Raw genomic sequence first — 6703 nt, 5'->3', positions numbered from 1 at the left:
CCCACCCGATAGTGGAGCATGACCATAGGTTTCGCGTTATGTATTCTCTTAGTTCTCTCTCAGGATTTATGACGCATTCGCATAGTAGCAAGCAGTGGAAAAGCGCGGAAATCGTCAGTACTGGGTCTTTCGGCAGCATAGCAGGACTCACTGCGTTTAGCAACTAAGTGCAAGATGGTACTCTGAAGTAGTAACCAATCAGAAATAATCAATTAACATCTTCCGTGGTATACAGAAGAGGCTACAGAAGACGCTTTCTCGGAGTAGTAAATAGCACCCCTGTGCAGCTGCAGACAGATGAGGAACAGCAGTAAAGGAAACGAGCTGGAAACAGGAACCTGTTGCAACATGCAAACAAAGAGACTTGCGCATTGTACATACACTGTAATAAATGTCTCTAAAATAGTTGATATTTTGGGGAAATTCTGTGTTCTCATACAGAAAATATCTGTTTTGCACCCTTAACAGAAACACGTTCGCAAAAAAAGCAGTAATTTTCTGTTTTTCGAGCCGCTACCTTCTCCCCCACAAACCACTAAACGGTTGGTCACGTGGGCATCGCTCGTACGAAAAAAAGATTTGGAAAACGCTTGCCAAATTTTATCAGTCGCTTCGCATATAATATGTGCCAAAATATTATTGTTCCCAATATTAGCGCACAAAATCAGAAGCAATATAGATTCCGCACTGCACACTTTTTCTGAGGGCCCGCATTCATGCATTGGTCGCATGAACGTGGTCAGCGGCAATAGGGTGACCTGCGTCTACGATGTTCACCGGCCAGGCCATTGGCACACAAGGTGAGTGGTGCGCATCCTTACCGGCATGAATGATACACTTTATGTTGTCTTTTGGAGGTCTTGTTTCGGGCTTGTACTGCTATTGAAAGGGCAGCGAACATGAATAGCTGAGGGACCTGGGAAAACTTTGATTGGATGGATAAAACTCAAAGCCAGGATAAAGAAATTGCGAATGAGAACGCCGGCCTCTCAAAATACCCGAAGGAAGTTAAGAATTGGTCGACTTGCAGCAGCCCAGTGGAAATAACAATTCGGAGATGAACGGCATTACTGTGGCTCCAGATGAAAACCTTGCCGAAACCTTAAAAACTTTTGCTGTCAACGTTGAATCGGTAATCCAGCATTCAGGCATAGAATTCATCGTGTTCCCAAAGAAGATAGTGCAAACCAAAATATTGCAGTAAAGTTTGTCTCCCTTAAAGTTACACGAAAAGGTCCTGAAGCTGCTAAAGAGCTAACAACAAACATGTTTTCCTGGCTTTAAGGATAACTCCACAATTTATTAATAAACATTTGTGTCCAGCGAACAAGGTATTGTTGGGCGAAGTGCTGATTGCAAAGAGAGAACTTAAGTCTAAATTCAGCTGGGTGTGTCTAACCAGCTAACTGTAATAACTCTTCCTTCACAAATTAATACTTTTTCATGTAAATAATGCGCTTATTCACTGTGCAAGTATGTACGTATTTTACCGGTATATGTTTTCTTTTGTATTGGACCAGCTACTAGCCACATAGGCTATTGGGCAAACTATTTTTCTACGCATTCCTTAAATTGCCTAATCAAGCAAATTTTTCATTGATTAATCAGTGGGATACGCTGTGGTCTCTGTGCATTGATAAATACACTGTGGCCAAACTGTGGTATTTGAACCGCACATACTTTGAACCAAGTGCTTACAGTCTGTGAGGAATGTTTTTGCCATGCGTAAAAAAGTGGTGATCTGCTACTATGTCGCATTGGCAGCCGCATAATCCGCCCTACGAGCTTGGTGTGCGAGGAGCTTACGTGATCAGCGCTCTCGCAGGTGGCTGCTAGGCAACGCGAGGCGGTGCAAAGCTCGGCTGAGTTTTTGGTAACTCAAACGTCGGAACGAAAGCTTAAACCGCTCCGCCGGTAAAAAGGAGCGAAGTTCAATTCCTTATTGAATCAACTTAGGTATTTCCGTGTATATGCTCCAGGTCTCCCTCCTTGTTATGCGGACCATTTACTTAAAGGCATTGTTTCATGTGACCTTTGCTGCTGTATTAAACATTCTGTAACGGTTCTCAAGTGGATATTTCTACAAGATCGAAATGAGCGCATAACTTGATTTCACTTTAAACACGGTGATTTGGCTGACCGACCGCGTGAAATTCACCTGAAATATAAACGTAGATGCAAAGAAAAAAAATATAGATGAAGTACAAAACTGGGAAATGTCGCACTTTGTTCCCTTCTTCCTGCTTGGTTCCATTCGGCCAACTGAAAATTAAATCTGGCAGATGTGGCGAGAGCAATAAATAGGATTTTAAGTAAACGGACCACATTTGCATGAAAATACTTGTAACAAAGGCACCGGTGTTATTATGGGAGGATAACGTTTATTCTCTCGGCTTCTTGTTGAGTTTAGTTTGACGCACAACGTACCATTTAATCTGAATGTCGTCACACTCTCCAGCGTTCCGACAGGTTTGACAAGCTCTAACCTAAAACGAGATAGGCACACGTTCAGGTCAGAGTCCAGCTGCAAAGCGAAAAAGGTCCTTAACCGTGTTCAACGAAGCCAAAAGACACCTGGTTCCGCCTTACTCCAGAGACGTTTATTTTCGTGGTAGAAGGCGCATGTGGCGCATCTAGGAAGCAGCAATTGTAGCTTCTTTCCTTATAGTAGTAGTTATGAAAAATACACGCACTTTATAACCACCTGGGCAGACGTGTTTATTTTAGCTTAGATAAACATGGTAATTTGCCCAAGAAGAAAAAAAAAGAACGCAGTGCAAGTGAAAAGGAAAGCATCGCAACGGATGCAGAGATATTTCAATTTGTTTTTTGCTATGTCTCATTATTATCTTTTAAATCTTCGTAGTACAGATAAGTAAGTAAGAGAAAAGAGCGCGCTATGTTATGTTTCCACTTCGAATTCTGGCCATTACCCCCTAAAGACAACAGCCGGGACGTATTGAAGTCTAGAGCTCGTCAAGAACAAAGATGGAGAGGGAGACGTTTCAAGTAAAGTCTCGAATGCAGAGATGCAGCACTAGGTTCGCAGCTAAAAGATAATTCATCTAAAACAAATAGTAAACAGTTAAAATGCAACGATGAATACACTAAAGCTTCGCGAATACAGCGCGAAAATTGCCCTTTCTCCCCTTATCACCCCATTCCCCTCCCCTTACTTCGAATCACAGAAATTTTTAGAAATTGGTTTAGAGAGAGAATAATAAGAGGCGATCGATGCTCTGTCTGTCCGCGAGTTCAGGTCGCCTGAAGATAAGTTTATCGGAAGGTTTTCGATATTTACAAGCATCGTCGGGTAAGCAGCATGTTTCTTTTCTTGCGCAAATAAAGGAGGTGCTCTTAGCACTGCGGTTCCGAAGATGTAATCATGGGTCAAATTTGTTTTATACGGTTGCTCATATACTGCACAACTACGTGAAACTAAATTGACCCTTGATTATAAGCATTAACAATACATAGCACCCTGGTGGGAAATGTGTTTAGAATATCCTCATTTAGTTGCTGCTCTGACGTTGAGAATGGATGAATATTTTTACATGCGCTAAAGATAATTACCGACAACGTGTCGTAAAAACGTTTTCATGTCTTAGTATTTACTAAAAAGTAGGAAAAGGTAGACACTAATATGTCGCCCGTCTCGTCGTTAATGTTTTAACGCTTTGCTTTATGACATTTAATCGGCAATTGCTTATTTTGACTTATGATCTGCTCTTATCCGTGACCACGTTGAAGCTTCATGAAATGGTGAATGGACTCGAGAATACGATGATTGTCTTTCTCGTGTAAGTCTTGGCTAATATATCCGGCGACGTGCTTGGAGCCACTTGGAGCCACTTGGAGCTTGGAGCAAATGGGGAGCAGAGCTGTTTCCTTTTTAATTTGGCTTTTTCTTCTGTCATTCTCATAGTCATACACCTGCGTCATGTTAGCGCCGGCCATTGTTGTCTACAAATGTAAAATGCTATGCCATAGCTCTACCGTACACACGGCTTTCTCCATGCCACCATCATGGCAGGCAGAGTCAAAAGCTTCATCGGAGCGGCTGCTCCCCTCTATCTAGAACCACTGCTGCTCTTCAACAATATGGTAAGCGCCCCAATTGACTGGTACACAGGGAGCAGAGCAAGCGTTCGGCGAACGAGCGATATGAATCTTGAGGAAAACATGCGAGAAAGTCATGTTGCTCGTTTATACGCTGATAATATACAAAGTTGAAACCATGTTACAAAAAGTTACAAAACGGCCTTGGTGTCTAGGAGTATTGACGCGATCTCAGACGTACGCATTCACGCAGAATATTTTCAATCTCTCAAGTATCATCTCGTCATTATACCATTGTGCTAAAGTGCTGGAGCTGAAACCTTAGCACAGACAGCAATCAAAGCCAGACTCACAGAACTTGAAACGTACTTGTGTATTCTTCTGACCGAGAACAGCAACTACTATCTAAAAAGAGGTTACAAGAATATGACACCAGTAAAACATCTGAATTATTTTACGGCATGGCTTAAACTTAGCTGTTCTATCGTAATCAGATAATTCAATGGCAGTTCGCGAAAGCTGTTTGAGTGACGAGATGTTTCACAAGGAGTACCTCATTGCGGACACTGTCGTGAAGCTTCAGCTGAAGCGCGGCGACTGTATTTCATTTGCGGTTCATCCACACTGGTCACTTGGTAGCACTCAAAAGCACCTTCCTATGGAAGCACATTTGTGAAAAAGAAGCGCGAAGTGTTTTCCTGATGAGACGAGGCACGCCTTTCCTTTCCGGATGTTGCGCAGGCGTTGCTGCACAGCGTACTCCTGGCGACGGTGTTTACGGTTCTCGAAACTCTCCCGCTGACCGTGGTGTCAGTGTGCCCATGGGTGTATGCCGCTCTCTGTTCAGTTTCCGGGTCAGACTACGAAGATCTCATACTCTACTGTTCTACAGTGAGTGGCCAATATTTTTGCACTCTAGGAAGAACCAATAACACAAAAGCCTAATTCGATCCAACTCTCGCATGTAAATATGAGCGTAAATACATAATTCACATTAAATCATGAGTTTCCTTTGTCAAATAATTGTGTGAAGCAACCATCCAGGGTATTGGACAAGTGAGAAGTGCAGATGGGAAGGCTCTGGCAATCTGAAGGGCTTAGTCAGATTGTCGTATCTACTTTGCCGACAAATATTGTTCAGTCAGTGATATATCGCTATTCTGAATTTCATGACTTTAGTTCACGCGCAAGAGAGCACGTGGAACAACAGAAGTGCTGGTGTCCTACGTGCTCTCTTGCACTTTACCTCAGCATATGCAGTACCAAATAGCTCAACAGTCTTCTCTCTTGCATTTTAAATTACGAATTTCTTTTTAATTCTGCGTGTTAGCAAATATAACTGCACTGGAACCTAGTTTCAAATATTAGGGCTTCCCATGTTTCTCGTATAGAACTAGTGGCGTTTTTCCACGCCGAAAAATGAGAGACATAAACAGAGATCCAATGCAGTAATTCAAATGATCTTCGACGAGTGGTGCACAATCTCCTGGCGCCAGAAGAGGAGCAGCAGGAGCATCACGGTCAGGTTGAGCAGCGTGATGAGCAGGATCGTCGGCGAGTACCGCGAGAGGGAGAAGATGTGCGAGATTTGCCTACGCCGGTTTTGTGGACGGCCCCTCGGAGATGCTCGGTCTCCTGAGTCTACGGTGAAGGAAGTAAAGCGCTTTTGTTTCATCCGGTGTTTTGTCTCTGTCGGCTATACATACAAGCCAAACTGTAATGCAGCTATGCTCTTCACTGCACACACTCATGAACAAACAAAAATTGCGACATAAGCGCGCCAATGGCCTCTAACGGCCAAACATTGTTCCTCATCATCGAAAATTAGAACCACTTGTTCACTCTAATCTGTCAATGAAGGCTGCGTTTCAACAAAACAATCAAATATGTATTTTGTAATCTAACTACTACAATAATTATTTATTCCGTGATTGCTTTGCCTGAAAAATTGATAGCTAATATACCACTCTCTAGAATGTCAAAATCACTACTGACTATTGCTATTGGCAATTGCTATTGCTAAGATTGCTGTTTTTAAATCAGAATTTTAAGACCACAAAAGACATAGCATGTATGATACGTTGGGCATTAAAGACTTAGCACAATTAACTATATAGATGACGGCTACAACAATCAGTTGAGCCGAGCGGCTGATATTTCTTTAGCTGAACAGACCAAAGGGTGTTCCGAGTTTCCATCTTCCGTGACGGCCGGGAGTGGCACTGGCTGAAAATTCTGGAGCTAGGATTAGTACGCATATACAAAAAACCAGAAATCTCCAAATGCAGAGGCAAGGAAGGGGGCTACACACTTCCGAAATTCGTGATTTTGGAAATGTTATATTTGTCACCGTCCCCAGAACCTCACAAAACAGACAGACAGACAGACAGACAGACAGACAGACAGACAGACAGACAGACAGACAGACAGACAGGCAGACAGACAGACAGACAGACAGACAGACAGACAGACAGACAGACAGACAGACAGACAGACGGACGGACGGACGGACGGACGGACGGACGGACGGACGGACGGACGGACGGACGGACAGACAGACAGAGACTACTGAAATTTCCCCCGCAATAGCTGTCAATCAAGCTTTTATGTGAAGAGTGTAACATTATGATGGAAATAAGCTTCT

Source organism: Dermacentor variabilis, chromosome 3 (genome assembly GCF_050947875.1).
Source record: "Dermacentor variabilis isolate Ectoservices chromosome 3, ASM5094787v1, whole genome shotgun sequence".
NCBI classification, from domain to species: domain Eukaryota; kingdom Metazoa; phylum Arthropoda; class Arachnida; order Ixodida; family Ixodidae; genus Dermacentor; species Dermacentor variabilis.
Note: the sequence above shows the minus strand (reverse complement) of the source record.